The sequence below is a fragment of the Meles meles genome, chromosome 3 (assembly GCF_922984935.1).
Source record: "Meles meles chromosome 3, mMelMel3.1 paternal haplotype, whole genome shotgun sequence".
NCBI lineage: Eukaryota > Metazoa > Chordata > Mammalia > Carnivora > Mustelidae > Meles > Meles meles.
Window position 1 is genome coordinate 141,311,963 of NC_060068.1, and position 19,498 is coordinate 141,331,460.

The 19,498-nt window shown below is 38.4% G+C and overlaps 1 non-coding gene across 1 annotated transcript; it reads left to right on the plus strand.

Moving 5' to 3' along the window:
• Nucleotides 1–18,584: 18,584 nt before the first annotated feature.
• LOC123939488 lies at nt 18,585–18,688 on the plus strand. The gene has a single exon (XR_006817869.1). It is a non-coding gene; the product is annotated as a U6 spliceosomal RNA (small nuclear RNA).
• Nucleotides 18,689–19,498: the final 810 nt, after the last annotated feature.

Consider the following 19,498-nt stretch of genomic DNA (forward strand, 5'->3'; position numbering starts at 1 on the left):
TCTTCCAATAAAGTAAGTTAGGGAAAAGAAAATATTATTAAGAAAATCACAAGGAACAGAAAATATAACTAGAGTGCATTACTGCATTCATTGAAAAAAATAAATGTATAAGGAGACCCACACAGTTCAAATCCATGCTGTTAAAGGATCACCTGTAACAGAACACAAAAGCAGGCTTTTTGAGGAGACCAATGTGAGTCACAGTCTCATCAGGATAAAAGGGAGAAGACAAATAATCAGAATCAGAATGAGAGAAATGACATAACTACAGGATTTGCAAACATCCAGATAATAATAAGAAAATATTATGGATATCTTAATGCCAGGAAACGTGATAACTTAGATTAAATGGACAATTCCCTCGAAAGATCAAAATATAAAAATCAAATGTACATCCACATACTAACAACAATCAGAAAACTGAAATTAAAAAACAGGAATAATAATAGCATAGATATATCTCATAAAATATAGGCAAAATCTATACACCAAATATTGTAGAACATTGCTGAAAGAAAAAGAACCAAAATAAATGGAAAACATATCTGGTAGTTTGTGCAGAAGACTCAAGATACCAATTCTCCTTTAATTGATCTATATATTTGAATTTGATGGACTGATTCTAAAATTCATATGGAAACATGAAAAACCTACAATAACCAAAAAAATATTGAAAAGGAAATATAAATTTGGAGAGCTTACTACACAAGTTCAATACTTTCTGTAAAATTACAAAATTACAGTATGGAGACACCATGGTACTAGTTTAAAGTTAGTAAGATATATATGACCTCACTTCAATAAGGCCCTGGAATAGGCTGTTAATCTATTGTATAAGATATCAGAATTGTACATCTGAAACTAATAGAACACTGTATGTTAACTGTACTGGAATTTAAAAAAAAAAAGTGACCGTAGTGGTTACCTCAGTGAGTGGATTAACTGGGAAGGGACATGAAGGAAAATTTTCGTTTGATGAAAATGTGCTGGTATGCACAATACCAGCATAATTGGGTATGCATTTCTTTTTTTTTTTACTTTTAAGGATTATTTATTTATTCATTTGACAGACGGAGGTCATAAGTAGGCAGAGAGGCAGGCAGAGACAGAGAGAGAAGGAAGCAGGCTCCCTGCTGAGCAGAGAGCCCAATGCAGGCTCGATCCCAGGACCCTGAGACCATGACCTGAGCAGAAGGCAGAGGCTTTAATCCACTGAGCCACCCAGGTGCCCCTGGGAATGCATTTCTTAAAACTCATCAGCAACAGTGACAAAGTGTTCTGGAATGTGAGAGGGCCAGAAATGAGGGAGGGGAACCTAATCCCTATCCCCCAAGATCCAGTCTAGCCGATCCTTCCTGGCCACTAGATCCCTCCTGGTTCTTTCCATTTTCTACCTACAACCTACAATTTTATTTTCTACCTAAAATTTGGCATATCCTATGTATGTTTATATACACCTTAGTACAAGTTTCTCTTTACTCCCATCTAACCCAGATCTTAGTGGTTTCTGTTTCCTCCCTGGGCATATAGACTTGGACCTTACTAATTCCACAGCCTTTGGAGGTCTGCAGACCTCCCAGGAGTTTTTACTAATTTCCAGGCTCTATTTTTAAAAACATATTTTTAAGAAATATAATGCACAGAAACTGAAAATACATTCAGCAGGCAGTATGATGAATCTTCACACACTAAATATACTGTGAAACTAGCACCTATATTAAAAGACAGATTTTTTTCTTTCAGGACCTGAAATCCTCCCTTGTGCTCCCTTCGTCACCTCCCCTGTTGTGTGCTGAGGGTAACCCCTACTGAGCATTCTAACATAACCCGTACTTTTGCCAGGCACACTTTTATGCCCTTCATGTATATTTACTCGTCTAATCTTTATAATAACCATATGATTTAAATACTATTATTGTCCTCATATTACATATGAGGAAACCAGGGAGCATAGGATTTAAGCTATTTGCCAAGATTACACAGGTAGTAAATAGCAGAGTCAATATCTAATCTGGGAACTCTGGCTCTGGGGTCAAGTTCTTTACCACCAAGCTGTGTTGTGTAACCTATCATGCAGGCGGGATCAACAGTCCACATCAGTGTAATTGGATGTGTTGAAGATTTACCACTTACCTCCATTTAGCACTTAGCACATGATTTCAAACATACTCTTTTTTAAAAAGATTTATTTATTTGAGAGAGGTAGAGGAGGGACAGATAGGGAGAGAGAATCTCCAGTAGACTCCCCACTGAGCAAGGAGCCCAGTGCAGGACTCCATGACCCTGAGATCATGACCCAAGCCAAAATGAAGAGTTGAGTGCTTAACCTACTGAGCTACACGGGTGCCCCTCAAACACACTCTTAATTGACACGTTAGACTTGTGGCTTAGGATACTGTGGGAAACATGAGACTCTGAGAAAGGGACTTGCCCAAGGGTCACAAATGTTAAAGAGCAGACAGATCTGAGCCCTCAATAGATTAGGGTGCATTATTTTCTTCTCCATTTCTCAGAGGACAGGAGCAAACTGAGGCCAAGAGAGGTTAAAGGAGTAATAGTGCCCTATCTCTAACTTGTCCAGCTCAGTACTCTGCATGTGGTTGTTGCTAAACTTGTATAAAGTCCTACTTAGCCCTGGTGTCTGTACTGAATATTTAGTTGAAGCTTGACCTTTGGGGTAATCTGGGTTCTTGACAGCATTTATGCAGATAATAGATTTTTCTCCCTGTCCACGCAGATACTGTAGAAAGATGAAAGGAGAATTAGGGATATAAAGAAGGCAGAGGGTGAGCAGGACATAGCAACTCTGTGAATTGGTGATCTGGTAGGAGTGACTTGTGGGCACTTGGACTGTGTTTATAGCCACAACCATTTTTGGGAAGGAGTGAACAGCAACTACTTAAGGCTGTGGGGCATTGGGGTTTCCATCAGCACACCTGGGCTGACATCCTAGCTCTGCAAGTCACTAGTTGTACACCCTGGATTGATCACTCCATCCCTCAGAGTCCTGCTTTCTTCGTTTGTAAAGTAGTGTTGATAGTATGACTGCTCACTAACGTGACAGTTGGATTAAATAAGGTCATCTGTTACGTACCTTACAGGTGGCACAAAAGATGCCATCAGTACATTTTGTTTCTCTTCCCCATGTCCTGTCTTTGTGGAACTCTCTTCCCTTGATGCTGATTTAGGGTAAGTATTGATGACATCTTACTCCCTTCAAAAGAGAAATGAAGTGAAAAATAATGTTTTTTTTTAAAGACCACTTTACTGAGGTATGATTGACATACAAAAATTGTACACATTTAATGTATACAACTTGATGAATTTGGAGATAATAATAAGGCTTTCTTTAATGTCTTTTTTTTTAAGATTTACTTATTAGAAAGAGAGAGCGCTTGTGTGAGTTGGAGGAGGACAGAAGGAGAGAATCTTCAAGCAGACCCCCTTCTGAGTGCGTACCCCGATGTGGAGCTTGATCTCACAACCCATGAGGTCATGACCTGAGCTGAAACCAAGAGTCAGACACTCAACCCACTGAGTCACCCAGGTACCCCATCTTTAATGTCTTCTTAGTGTTGGGTGTTTTCATCAATCTTACACATGACTGGCAACAAGACCTAATTTAGATATATTGAGTGGGGAGAAAAAAACATTGGATATACAGAGAACACTGTGAAAGAGAAAGAAGATGTGTTATGTACCGTTGAGCAAGGAAAAGAATGACAGGAAACTTGTCAATGGAAATAATACCAGCTAGAAGATAGTGGTGTAACTTCTTTACAGTAGTGAAATTTGAAAAAAAAAAAAAAAAAAGGAAGAAAGAGGAAGGAAGGGAGGAAGGAAGGGGAAAAGGGAGGAAGAAAGGGAGAGATGGGAAGGAATGTAGGAAGGAAGGAAGGAAGGAAGGAAAGAGAAAGACAGGGAGGAGGGTAGGATGGGAAGGAAGGAAGGGAGGACGGAAGGAAGGGAGGGAGGAGAGAAGGAAGGGAGGGAGAAAAGGAGGGTGGGAGAAAGAAAAGAAAGAAAGAGAAAGAAGAGGGGTGAGGGAGGGGAAAGAAGGAAGGGAAATAAACTGTTCATCTAGAATTCTTCATTCAGCAAAAAATATTTAAGAAACAAAAGTGAGATGAAGATGTCTTCAAACCTACAAAAGCTGTAAGATTTTAAACTTCCGTGGTGGTCTAGTGGTTAGGATTCGGCGCTCTCTCTTGAATACAGTTTTAAACAAGTTAAAGAAGTACACTATAAATGTTTGGCTAAGCATACATCAAGAAATAAAACAGAATTATAAAACCTACTGAATTATTCTAAAATAAGACCAAACAAGATGCCCCAAAAAGGCCAAAAAAATATATATAGCAGGTTGGTAGATTTAAATACAAACATATCATTAGTAACAGTCCAAATGACTGAATTAAATGCCAAAGATTTTCAAATTGAATATAAAAACAACACCCAACATTATAAATATAAAAAAGAAAAAATTGACTAAAAATAACAAAATGAAAAAAAAATGCCATGCAAAAACTAATTTAAAGAATGAGTAGCATGTTACTATCAGGCAAATTAGATTAGAGCATAGAATACAACCAAGAATAAAAAGGGTCATTTCATAATGATAAAGGGGTCAATTTATCAAGAAGAAGAAACAATACTAAATTATTATGCACCAAGTAACAGAGCATCCAAATACATGATACAAAACTGATAGACCTGAAAGAAGAAATAGACAAATCCACAATTACAGTGAGAGAACTTAATACCAATCTCTTAGTAATTGACAGAACAAGTAGAAAGAAATTCTGTGAAAATGTAGCAGAATTAAACAAAAACATTCAACTATCTTGACCTAATCAACAGGTCACCAAACAACAGCAACATACCCATGGAACAAAGACAAATCACATTTTGTGCCATAAAATTAAGAGACATAACCAAATACAAGGTGTGGACCTTATTTGTATCCTGATTAGTATGAACTTACTAAAAAAAAATCAAGAGGCAAAAGAGGAAATTTAAAAAGTTACAAAAACAATAATATTAAATAATGATTGTTAATTTCACAACTTCCTCTATTTATTTTGGTGTCTCATCCTTCATCATTGACCCTGCTCAGAACCAATTCTTTTCTTCTTTCTTTTCCTATATTATATATTTCAGGAGACTTTTAGACACAGTTAAAATATTAGGTCAAATTATCACAATTCTACTAATCAGCATTATAATTTCGAGTAAGATAAGAAATTCAGATGGTGGTTTCATGTTATTTATTTATTATTTATTTATTTATTTATTTTGACAGAGATCACAAGTAGGCAGAGATAGAGAGAGAGGGGGAAGCAGGCTCCCTGCTGAGAAGAGAGCCCGATGTGGGGCTCCATCCTAGGACCCTGGGATCATGACCTGAGCTGAAGGCAGAGGCTTTAACCTACTGAGCCACCCAGGCGCCCCTCATGTGAATTTTTTTTTTTTTAAGTTGACATGTCTGTTCAACTGAGTTATATTGACACTGTATGTATTTTCTTTTCTTTCATTCTTTTTTTTTTTTTTGAATACTTATTTTAGAGAGCACATGAGTGGGGGAAGAGCAGAGGGAGAGAATCCTCAAGACTCTCCACTGAGCATGAAGCCCGGCCTGGGGCTCTATCTCATGACCCATGAGACCATGACCTGAGCTGAAACCAAGAGTTGGACACTTAACTAAGTCACCCAGGTACCCCACAATATATATTTTCTTAATGTCCTTTGAATTAAGACACTCATTTTTTTGTCCAAAAGTAATCTTTACATACAACTTATCAATATAGGTTAAAAGGTACAATTAAATTATAAAAATGAATTTTAAAAGTTAAGTATTAAAATGTCCTTCTGACTACCTAGCAATGCAAATTTTGTATACCAGAAAAAAACTCATATTAAAAATTGTGAAGCAAAATACATATGCTGTTTTCTATATCTATTAGAATTCTCTCTTCAAAAAAAAAGACTATTTTCCAAATATACATTCTTTTTTTTTTTTAAAGTAGGCTCCATACCCAGAGTGGAGTCCAACATGGGGCTTGAACTCATGACCCTGAGATCAAGACCTGAGCTGAGATCGAGAGATCAAGATCATTTAACCAACGGAGCCACTCACATGCCCCCAAATATACATCCTTAATAAATACATTTTATAATGATAATTTTATAGTAACCATGTTACCAGAAATTACTGAACTAAATTATTTATTTTAATGTTTTACAATCTATTTTTCAAGCTAACTGGTTAAATATTAACATATATCTGCAATGTATGGTTTCCTTTTGCACACACTATTTTCTAATCAAATTCCAATCATTCAGAGCTGGTTCTTCTTCAGGTACAGTAATGTCTATATTTATACTTTCAATTTTTTTGGTACTTATTACTTATCTGAGTTACAAATGTCTCACTTTGGAGTAATTCATCTTTACAAAATAGAATTACTGATACAGAATATAACATTGTCTTTCTCTAGTGAGATATTCCTTCTCCAGACTTCTAATAATCCCCAAGCAATAAATGTTACTAACAATCTTGTATATTTCTTTTCTGGAGGGTTTTAAGGGGTAAAGAACTGGTTGTCTTTGTGTTCACTCATGGTTAAAAGATTTATGTTTAAAGAAATTAAAAGCTTCAGAGAAGTGAGTTGAGTTTAAAGTAGTATTTCCAACTGTGTGCTCCTGCTGTTTCCTAAGCAAAATCACTAAGAGTCCTTGAGAAAAAAAAAATAGATTTCTGGGCCTGACCTAGAAATTAAAATCAGAACTTCTGGAATCAAGATCATCAAAGTCTGAGAATTAGTGGTAAAAACCATGGTTCAGGATGGGCTTTAAAGAAGAGTTCAGAGATAAAATTTGGACTTAGCATTTGAGCTAACCTCTGGTTAGGATTAGCTTAGAATGAGAAAAATCTCCATTCCTAGAGAATCACATTCTCAATATGTAGCCTTCTCTCTCTCCCCCTTCTCAGTCATGGGCCCAAGGAAGGGATAGGTTTTCTGCTGGGTTAGGGTGGCCCCGTGAGATGGGGGCAAAGAATTGCACAGAGTAGAGCCACAAGCAGGACAGGGTTCACTTTCCATGGGGGAGGGGGACCAGACATCTAGAGAAATGTCTACTCTAAGTTTCTGACAAGCTGGGCCTTTTAAGAGGGTTGCAGCTGCACCCATGGCTGGTTGTGGGGTGGGGGTCAATGTTTGGCCAGGTCAACCAGAAGGCAGCAGGTTTTTCTACAGGACTCTGTCTGGGGCTTGTCTGGGATATGGGTTATAGTCAGGCTAGAAAAGAATAGGTTTTGCAGCTGAGGTTAGAAAACAAAGAGATAGGCCCAAGTAAAGACACCCGTGAGGTTTTTGGTTTTTTTTTTTTTAAGATTTTATTTATTTATTTGGCAGAAATCACAAGTAGGAAGAGAGGCAGGCAGAAGGGGGTGGGGGAAGCAGACTCCCCACTGAGCAGAGAGCCAGATGCGGGGCTCCATCCCAGGACTCTGGGATCATGTCCTGAGCCGAAGGCAAAGGCTTAAAACCCACTGAGCCACCCAGGCACCCCCATCTGTGAGTTTTGTATGAAAGTGACTGGGGAGGGGTGGTGCTTTGAATAGATTCCTTTCATGCTGGAAGTAAACCCAGGTGCTAATTTTAGACATGAGAGCGGAGGAGAGGAGCCATCATGCAGAGAACTCCAAGCAGTTTTCCAGACTCATGCTCCTCTTACTGGAGGAGGATGGACTTATCATTTAGTGCTAGAAATACTCCTGGGGGCCTGTGGGAGAAGAGCCTTCTGAATTTTCTTGATTCCTGATTCAAATCTCCCATGAGATGGGAACCGGAAGTTCCAATTGTTGATGAACAATTTGGGCCAGTTTGGGCGCAGTGTATGGACTCCTGCGGGAAGGCAGACAGGGCCCCTCAGCAGAGAGTACGTTGCTGGGCCACAGGCCAGGCAGAGAACAAGGGCTAAGAGTACCAGCAGCTTTCTGTGGCTCTGTCACCTGGGAATCTCACACGGAAGACCAGTGCCCCGGAGAAATAATCCTCCAGGAAGGGAACGAAGAAAACTCTTAGTGAGGACCATTTATTATTCTTTAGTTTAATGGCTGTTTAGAAAAGGACTGTTATACTGGAGAAGAATAATTGTATATTCTGATCATAGTTCTATTTTGTAAAAATATATTACTCCAAAGTGAGATATTAGTGCCTCAAACGAGTACACGTAAGATTTTTGCATTTCACTGTGTGTTAATTATATGTCAGTGAGAGAAATAAGAAACAAAAATCATCTCTAGGGAAAAAGCAAAAATTTTTAAAGTATCACCAGTAATGGAAATTATTCCAGTGAGAAAGGATAATAGAAAGGCTCAATTGTTTCATATTTCTAAAGGACAGTTCAAAGTGTTCCCCCTAATATGCTTACCTCTTAGAAAATGATAAAAGAATGTGATTAATGATGATTTGTATTAGCAATTATAGTTCAAAGCAACAGAATTATTTGGAAATAATAGCTGATAGGGTTATATCTTGCTTTAATATATTTATGCAGATATTTCTATTTTTCTTCTGTGTATAATTTTGACTCATGTTTTCAAATTTATAGTCCCCTTTTTATTAGTTTGCATCAGAGAGGTTCTTTGAATTATATATCATTACCAAGACAGACAATGGTTTTTCCCCGTCTTCATAATTTCAGATTGTCTCATCCATCTTTATTGACACTCTTCAACAATGACATCCTCATTCAAGATAAGATCACTACAGTCATGGGAATAAAAGGTACAGCATAGAGAATAGTAGTCAGTGGTACTGTACCAGTGATGTAAGGGGACACATGGGAGCTCTATCTGTGGTGAGTATGACATAATGTATAGAATTGTTGAATAGCTATGCTATACCTGAGACTAACGTAACCTTGGGTATCAACCATACTTAAAAAAAAAAAAAAAGAAAGAAAGAAAGTCAACCAGCAGGTGAACTTCCCCATCTCTAGTAACTTCCCATGGGCTGTTTTAATTCAGTTTTTTTTTTTTTAGTTTTTTTTTTTTTTAATTTATTTCACACACAGAGAGAGATCACAAGTAGGCAGAGAGGCAGGCAGAGAGAGGGGTGGGAAGCAGGTCCATCATCCCTTCCAGTAGAAAATCCTTCTATGCTTACCTCTTCAGAGGAGTTTTGGTCTTTTAATGTTTCTAAAGCTATTATATCTTCAGGAAAAAAATTCTTTAGTGGTTGCTTTTAAAATTAGAGCTGTTTGATTGCTTTTTTTTTCTTTTTAAAGATTTTATTTATGTGACACAGAGAGAGAGATCACAAGTAGACAGAGAGGCAGGCAGAGAGAGAGGGGAAGCAGGCTCCCACCAAGCAAAGAGCCTGATCCAGGGCTCTATCCCAGGACCCTGAGATCATGACCTGAGCCGAAGGCAGAGGCTTAAACCCACTGAGCCACCCGGGCGCCCCTTAATTCAGTTTTAAATTAGAATATGCTGATGCCTGGACTAAGCAATTTCCTTGGTTTTTCTTTCTGTTTTTCCTAAATTTGGTCACTTTCATACCTTTTAGGTGTGCTGCTTGCTACTTTGAAGTCACATCCTTTTCTCTGCCATGCCCCATACCAGTCTGACCAAAACACATGCCACAGGATTTTCCATTCAGAACACTGAAAATGGCTTTATCTTCTCCATAAGATAAGACCATGGAAACTTGGAATCATTGAAACAGATAATCTTGGAACTGAGTACACAAGAGAGCTCACGTGGTGTAATTTCTTACCTTGAGGTTGAAAAGACATCCTTTTCCGATAACAGAGAATATTTTGCTTTATATAGACCCTTAGTTTAGAAAACAGAGAGTAACGTACATCTCACCATTCATGTAGATGACAGACATGCTAATATATCTTGGTTGCTCATATTTAAATTGAAATAATTGTTATATATTCTGATCAATTTCCCCTCTTTAACCTCCCTTCCCTTTTAAGGAAGTCTATTTTGTACAGTGTAAATAGAGTGATAAACAGCTTTCTGTTTATTAGTGTTTGAATGATACACATTTCTTCATTCCTATGCCTTCAATATCTCTGTATCTTAAAATATGTCTAATAGGAGCATATAGTTTCTTTTCTTTTTTTTTTTTAAAGATTTTAGTTATTTATTTGGCAGACAGATCACAAGTAGGCAGAGAGGCAGGCAGAGAGAGAGAGGAAGGGAAGCAGGCTCCCTGCTGAGCAGAGAGCCCAATGCGGGGCTCGATCCCAGGACTCTGAGATCATGACCTGAGCTGAAGGGAGAGGCTTTAACCCACTGAGCCACCCAGGCGCCCCGGAGCATATAGTTTCTTTAAAAAAAAAAAACCTCACTCGGGGTACCTGGGTGGCTCAGTGGTTTGAGCCTCTGCCTTTGGCTCAGGTCATGGTCTTGAGGTCCTGGGATCGAGCCCCACATCGGGCTCTCTGCTCAGTGGGGAGTCTGCTTCCCCCCCTCTCTCCGCCTGCCTCTCTGCCTACTTGTATTCTCTCTCTCTAAGAAAAAAACAGAACAAAAAAAACTCACCTCACTCTATTCATCTTTGCCTTTTTGCATAATGTGTAGTCTAGTTACAATTAATTAGATTTTGATATATTTGGGTGTACATGTAACATCTTACAATATGTTGTCCATTTCTCCTGTTTTTGTTTTGTATATATTTTTTGTACACTTTAATTTTTATATACATTTAAATAGGCTAAATATTTTCTAATATTCTATTTTTCCTTCCTCTTAGCTTATTAGTTATGCATTCCTCTACTAATCCTTTTCTGGTTACCCTACACAAAAGAACATGTAATTTTATGTCTATTCAGATCTAATATATGTGAATACTGCTACCACTTTCTAGTCAAATGCAGATACTTAGAACAATTTGACTCTATTTACTCCCCTCCAATTTATGTCCTCATGTTTCTGTATTTGTATATGTATATTATTTTATATGTTTATATGTATTGTAGACACACAGAGAGAAAAGGTGTGCAGTTGCATTCCTCCTACTCTTTATAGCTCTGGTTCCTGGGATTTTTGTGAAGCATAGGACACTCCATACCCAAAATCGATCATTTGGTCTCTCATCTACATTTGTCTCATCTGCTGGCGCTCTGTTTCCTCTGTTCCATGCTTATCATTGGCTGTTCCACCACACTAACCTGCTTCCTTCAGCAAACAACCATCGAAATTGTATTTACAAAAATAGTTTCTGCTTTTTTTTTTTTTTTTTAGCGTTAGGGAAGAGGGAGAGAGAATCTTAAGCAAGCTCCAAACCCAGCACAGAGCTGGATGTGGGGCTCGATCTCACAGCCTGAGATCATGACCTGAGCTGAAATCAAGAGTCAGACACTCAACCAACTGAGCCACCCAGATATCCCAGTGGTTTCTAGTCTTTTTTTTTTTTTAAGATTTTATTTATTTATTTGACAGACAAAGATCACAAGTAGGCAGAGAAGCAGGCAGAGAGAGAGGGGGAAGCAGGCTCCCTGCCAAGCAGAGAGCCCGATGTGGGGCTCGATCTCAGGACCCTGAGATCATGACCTGAGCTGAAGGCAGAGGCTTTAACCACTGAGCCGCCCAGGCGCCCCAGTGGTTTCTATTCTTAAATGGATATGCCAGGATTGGGTAGTGTCAATATATAGAATTGGAGTTTGGATGGATAAGGACAGATCTGTGAGTAGGCCCAACTTTGTGACAGGAGAAAAGCAGACTGGCAGGTATTGTGACTCGTTGTCTGCCATTTGCCCAGTCTGTGGACCAGAGAGCTCAGCTTAGCCCCCCGGGGTGTACCCTCAACATGATGATGCAAAAAGACAAGACCTTCAGATGAGGAGACTAAAGTGTGAAGATATTTGAAAGTGTTGACTAGTAATGAGGAAGAGTTTCAGAAGTTAGGAAGGAGTGTGGTATGTATGAAAGAGAGGAAAATAAGAAATACAGGGTTTGGGGGAAAAGAGTTACAAGAGCTGCAAAGGAGGGAATCCACATGGAAGGACACCTTGGGAGGCAAATGGGATGCAGACAGATGACTATCTGGAACATTGCTAGTCAAGGGGGCGAGGGCAGTGAGGGTGGCAGACCACACGGTAATTCTAAAAGCTCACATCACTTTTGCTTACATTCCGTTGTCTTAAATTAGGTTGTATGTTCAGCTCTGAAATATATGGTACAAAAATTCCCTCAGCGAGGGGCCTGGTGTGGCAGACAGACTCTAATTATATCCACATCTCTTTTTTTTTAATATCCACATCTTGATACTCACCCCTTGTGTAACTCCTTCTTATGTGGCAAGACCTGTGACTTACCTCTAACCTACAGACTATGACAAAGGTGCCAGGGTGTCACCTCTGTTATTACATAACAAAAGATGAAAATACAATACTAGTGGATATTCTTCCTTGCCGATGTGGATGAAGTGTTCTGTTTATGTTGAGGGAAGTAATATGGAGAGAGTACCACATGACACGGTGGCTTATGCTGACAGCCAGCCAGGAAAAAAAAAATCCATGGGAAAATGAATTCTGCCAATTACCTGCATGAGCCTGGAAGCATATCCTTTTCCAGGTGAGCATTCAAATGACACCCCAGCTCTGGCAGACAACTTCTTTATAGCCTGTGAGAGACACTGAAGCAAAAGACCCAGTTAAATTGTGCCTGGGCTCCTGATTTCAAAATCTGTGCATTAATACACAAGTATTTTTTAAACTACTAGTTTGTGGTAATTTGTTCTGCAGCATTAATTAACTGATATGCCCATATTTGAAGGGTTTGACAGGAAAGGATAGAAAATATTTTTGAAAAAAAATGCAATCTGCTACAGTCTACTTTTCAGATCACACATATTTACCCCCTTTAACTTAGCATGCAAAATATGCTCACCCCCTTCCAAAAGGAGGCAAAATTTTCTGTCATTTCATCCTCAGGTTCAAAGTCCAGGATCTCATGTTTGTTTCTATGTAGGTTTCAGATATACCCTCTCTTTTTTTTTTTTTTAACTTTTTTTAAAAGATTTTATTTATTTATTTATTTATTTATTTATTTTGACAGATAGAGATCACAAGTAGGCAGAGAGGCAGGCAGAGAGAGAGATAGGAGGAAGCAGGCTCTCCGCTGAGCAAAGAGCCCGATGTGGGGCTCGATCCCAGGACCCTGAGATCATGACCCGAGCCAAAGACAGAGGCTTAACCCACTGAGCCACCCAGGTGCCCCTCAGATATACCCTCTCTTAATTCAGAAACTTGTGAACTAAAAATCACAAGTTATCTGCCTCCACACCCAAAAGTCAATGAAAGAACAGAGACAGGATAACCAAAATGAACATTCCCATTTGGAAAGAGAAAGATGGGAGACTGTGGTAATGTCTTACATCGATGGCTACCAGTGAACAATTCCTTCTGGTGTTCCTCTCAATTGGTCCCCTCTGCTTGAATTTAGGCTGGCCTTACAACTTGTTTAAATAGTAAAATGTTGCAGAAGTAAGGTTGTGCTAATTCCTATCCTAAGCTTAAAAAAGGCCTGAGAGCTTCCAATTTTATACTCCCAGATCCAGCCATCCTAGAGAAGAGTGTGATTATCAATGAAACCACGACAGGCTTTTAAGGAAGCCTAAGTGAGCCAGCTGGAGAGTCCACATGGAGGAGAACCGAAGTGCTCTAGATGATAGCCCCATTTGAGATCTCAGCCTTCAGCAAAGGCCCAGCTGCCACCATTGTGGACATTCTGAATCAGCTGAACCTCCAGTGAACCATCTTGGACATCCCGAACTACTGACCCTTCAGATGACTGCTGTCACAGTACACACTACTTAGAGAAGAACTACCCAGATGAGCCCAGCTACCCCACAGACTATAAGCAGCGATCATTGTTGTTGAGTGAAACCAGTAAGAAAGGCATGTGGCCCAGGCCCTGAGCAACTGGCCTCATGGCTATGTCTGAATGTGCACAGGGATCACTAAGGTGGGAGCCACAGAAGCGATAGTGGTGACAGTCGTGGGTACAGCCCCAGGAGAGAAGAAGGGCTCCGCGTGGAACAGCAAGCACAGGGACCTGACTGGCTTCCTGACCATTCCCAAACTCCACCCCTATAGTGACTATAATTGTTAACTCTCTGGCCTGAGCACTGGCCTGAGCACTACATGCCCAGACAGTAAACTTTGTCAGCAAATTATTATAAAATAACAGCATACCCATGGACATTGCAATAAAGCATATCAAAAAGTTGTTAGAATTCTTCAGAGTTCAGAGTCTTTGAAAATTTGAAAATTGCTGGGTCAATGCAAATACCCACAAGCTTAGAAATACCAGTTACATTTAAAGACCACCCAATTCAACAGAAAAAAAACCCACTGGTTTTTATATGGCGCTTTGCATAAACCAGTTATCAACAAGACAATTGGAAAATTAATATTCCTTTTAATTGAACATACAGAGAGACAATACATAAATAGGTGTTTTGCACTATCTCATGAAGGCACTTTTGGTTTCTTGGATGACCACAAATTACAGGAAATGTTATAGCAAACATTAAATTGCCATTGCATAACCTGTAAAGTTAAACTCAGACAGGAAACTCGGGTTTATGAAGAGCTAAATCTTTTTAGAAAAGGTGTTGTGAAACTCATCAACTGTATATGTACTATAATTTATACTTCAAGATAATTTATCAGAAATAAGTCCCAGTGTTGTCACAGTCTATAAAATATTCTTATCAGCTCCAGGAACAGTTCATCAATGGAAATAGTCTTCTCAAAATTAAAAATTATTAAAAATTAGTTGCAGTCTTGGGTTTGCCAAGAGCAACTCATTTTGCTTTCAGCTAAAATATTAATTTGATAATGAAGTTACTAGAAGTATGAATTTTGAAGACATAAAGGCAAGCCAAAAATATTTGATCAATCAAGTTATCAATAATAGAGGGTTTTATCCCTTATTTTATATAAATCACAATGCCAAAATATTTTCACAATTTAAAAATTTATATTCTGATATATCACTACTATCTCTATTATATTTATAAGTAACAAAATTTTTTTTTGTTAGTTTGATAGTTACTTTTTTTTTTCCTATTTTATTTATTTTTTTCAGCATAACAGTATTCATTGTTTTTGCACAACACCCAGTGCTCCATGCAAAACGTGCCCTCCCTATTACCCACCACCTGTTCCCCCAACCTCCCACCCCTGACCCTTCAAAACCCTCAGGTTGTTTTTCAGAGTCCATAGTCTCTTAAGTAACAAAATATTTTTAAAGATGATATCTATATATTTTAGTATCCTTAGTAGTCCTTTCTTTTAAATTTTTGAACAAGGGTCCCCATATGTTCATTTTGTAGTGGGCCCTCACATAATACAATATATGTTGTACACCTATTTACACAATTATTTTTGTTTTATGATTAGAATTTTTCATTTGTAGGGCAAATATGATTTGCTTTGATAGTCTTTCAGTTAGTTTTTATATTGATGCATTTTATGAAATCGTATACCCTTAAGAAAATTTTGGTATTTAACATGATGCTCAGAGGGCCCTGCAGTGGTGTCTCATCTGTACTTCAAAGAACACAAATAGTGATTTCTATTATATGAAGGAAAAGTAGCAGGAGTACCAATCACTACCCTAGTTTTGATCCCACAGCTCCAGCTACTCTGGCCTCATTGCTCTTCCTGGAAATATCCCAAAAGCTTAGAACAAGGTCTGTCACAGAGCAGGTACCCCGTAAATATTTGCTCAGTGAGTTGAATAAAAAATTTCTTGACTCTGTGCATGGGAAAATAGAGGTTTAAGTAACTGCATCTCTTTAGCTTAGTAAGTGTTATTTAATGCATATTTTGTAGGGATAGAGAACATATGACCTAGGATTGCCTTTAGCTGAAAATGTGGTTGTTGGAGGAAGGGTAACCCTGGGAGCTTAGAGATGATAATGTAAGAGTCAGTGAGCATCAGCTGAGATTCGGAGAAATGAGGTAGACTCTATGATAAGCTAACAGCAATTGGTTAAAGACTAAATCACTCAGTAATTAGGACAGGTTACTTCATATGGATGATGACTTCTTTGTGTTCATGGTACCTACACCCCTTATGGACCAGGAAGGTCCATGAATTACATCCGCTATTTCTGGCCTGAGCATGGTGGCTCTTGTGACATTGGTCACAGTATTTTTTTGGCATCTGATTCAAATGACAGAGTCTATAGAGAAAAGTCCAGATAAGTTCTTAAGTTGCCATTGCCATGATTAAGACACTGGGAAATGCTTTGAAAAACAAAGAAACATCAAAGAAAACATCTCAAAATCGTCACTTAAACCTTGTGGCTTAAAGTTAAAGACTGGCAGGCAACATTTAAGTAACAGTATAAGTGACCTACTTGACAACTCTTTCTTCTACATTTGAGTTAATTTTCTGGATATGTGTTGCTTCGTATTATTTTTAAAGTATTCACATAGGATAGAAATATAAAATTTATTTATCTAAAATGCTTACAAACTCACTGTAATTATGTATAGTATATGTAGATAGAGATGATTCATTCTAATTGAATTATTCTCTTTATCCCAAATAGTTTTCTTTCTAATGCTGAATCCCCTCAGATTTTAAATGAAAAGCCTAAACAATATCACAGCATATTTGATGCATAAGTTATATCCCCATGGAAAATTAAGTAAGTATCATGGGCTTCATAATAAAATATCTGGCTCATAAACAAGAACCAGATTAATCATAATATGGAGTAATTTTTGTTTTCTAGTTATTGCTAAGCTGAGTTTATCATTTAGACATAGAATCCTCAAGGTTTAGTGTGCATTATAATTACTAGGTTTACTCCAGTCCAGCTGAATATTTGGAGCTGTGTAAACATGGATTCAAAAATGAAAAATGGGGCACCTGGGTGGCCCAGTGACTTGAGTCTCTGACTCTTGGTTTTGGCTCAGGTGGTGATCTCAGGGTCCTGAGATGCAGCCAGCTCAGGCTCTGTGCCCCGCCTCAGGCTCTGAGTTCAGGATGGAGGCTGCTTAGGACTGTCCCTCCCTCCCTCTCTACTCCTCCTAGGCCATGCTCCCGCTCAAACAAGTGCTCGTTCTCTCTCTCTCTCTATCAAAAAATTAATTAATTAATTAATCAATTAAATCTTAGAAAACGTTTTCTAAGCTCTAGCTACTGGAAAAGAAGATTGACATATGGTAATGTGGAGATGTGGTAATGTGGTAATATGGAAATATCAGTTGATCCTCTTTCCAGTTATACTGGATTCAACAAGTACCAGGAGTTTTGACACCCATCTATCCCAGGCTCTGTTAGAACACCACACAGACCCCGAGAATACTCAACACATATGCTGTTCAGACTTTGAGTGTTGAGTAAATAATGGGATTTCCTGAAATGAACAGAAGAAGAAAAGAAGGTTCATAATTACTTTATGGTTTTGGTCAATCTTTTTTATGCTGATACTAATCACGAACTTTATAACATTTAAAATTTATGTATACGATGGAGCTTATTGCTTTGTTCTTTTGAGAAGGTAATATACAAAACCCAAGTTTGGAAATTTGGATCTCAAGAACCATTGGAACATCTGTGTATCTCTGAATCCTTCCTCTAATTCATCTCCATTGTTCCTGCTCTTCTGGCCTCACTGAAGTCTGATGTACTGCACATGTTGAAACATGCTTGAACTTCATCAGATGCAAATGATCAATGTACCATTTCTATTTCTAATTTACTCTAAGTATATTAATTCCATCTGTCATCCTACTGTCTTTAGCCTTGCTCCCTGCTTTGCACTGCCTGCCCCATGGATCCTCACTGTGGACAGAGACGGAAAGCTGGAAAATATATCAAAAGAATTTTTAGACTATGAAGAATTATGAATCCAGAGGATGGCTAAGAGAGGTGAGAGTCAGAAACATTCTCCCTGGAGGCCAGTGTCTGTTTCATGCATGCTCAGAAATATGTCACTGCCTTCCGCCAGGTGCCTTAAGAGAAGCCACATTTCATAATGCATAATATGGTGTGTGGGGAGCTCAGGATGAAACTAGCATATGCTAATTCACTCTGTACTCCCTGCCACTCTCTGTACTGTGATTCTTGCAGATCCCTGCAAAAAGAAAAGAGTTAACAAAGGCTCTATAACTCCCCCTCCAGGTAAACATTCTGCGGGAATTTACAAGTAGGAAGACCACCAAAGAAGTTCATCTAAGAATGTTCTTAGCAGAATTTTTGCTTTGCTTATTATAAACAAATCTGGAATTTATGGAGCAGAGGGCACAATTGAGAGAACAGAAGTCAGTCAGGTAGGTTCCCTGTGTAACTGATGGGATGTAAAAACGAAGCTCTGAACTTACATAGTTTCCTAGGGCAACCTGTACAACACATGTACAACACACACTGTGAACACTCATCTCTTCGCCTGAAAATAAAATATATCCCAGTGCAAAAATCTATTTTTTTGGAGGTACAGATGAAAGTTTGGACCCTTCCAGAGATATTGCTATCTTTGTGCTTGGTTTTGCTTGTATCTTTCACTAATTATTAGTAAAATTTGCTCTTAAGTACAGTGCTCACTTGGGCAACACATACACTAAAATTGGAACAATACAGAGAAGATTAGCATGGCCCCTGCATGAGGATGACAAGCTATTAAGTAAAGTGCATACTTTCCAGGGCTCCGCTTTGACAATCTGACCTCTGTGGGTAGAGTGTAAGGACTTTTAGTTGGAACTGCGCCATTTAACCAGCTTTTAGTGTGCTTCTGCAATTGCCATAAATTCTTATGCTCAGCTTCTCATTATTATCTTACTTTCTTCACAATTTTCGATTATTGCAGGTCTTTAAATGTTCTTGTTCTTATCTTTTTCTGCTATATTTGATTCCTTGGGGATAATCATTAATTTTGATAAAATTATTCATAAAATCATTGTTTCCTCCCTAAGTTGTACAGGAGATCACAGTCCTTCTGTTTGGTTCATCATATTCAAAACACTCAAACTGGAATGAAAACACTTGATTTCTTAGTTGAGCTACTTGTTCCCTTCTCATTTTGCAGGAATAGAAAATTCCTCACATGTTCTCATCAAAAACAGTGATGTCAAAGTGGTCCCTCTGGTGTGTAAGGCTGCAGGGTGGTACCCAGAGCCTGAGGCAAGCTGGAAAGCTCTAAGGACATAACTTAAAGCCATACTCTGAAAATGACACCCAAATGGGAAAAGCCTATTCTCTAGCAATCTTCAGTCCTGGTAACTGAACCCCAAAAGACTGTGCTCTGTTCCATCCTCAACTCCAGGCTCAACCAGCAAAAGGGGACAACTATTTCTGTTTCAGGTTAGTGTCTATAATTATATCTTATTGGCTGTAGGAGTGTTTTAAAACTGAATGCATATTGTTGAATTTCTAACAGAAAGGAAAATGATACTAAGTTTCTATACTGTACTTCTTAGGCAACCTTACCATATATACTACATCATTCTCTGA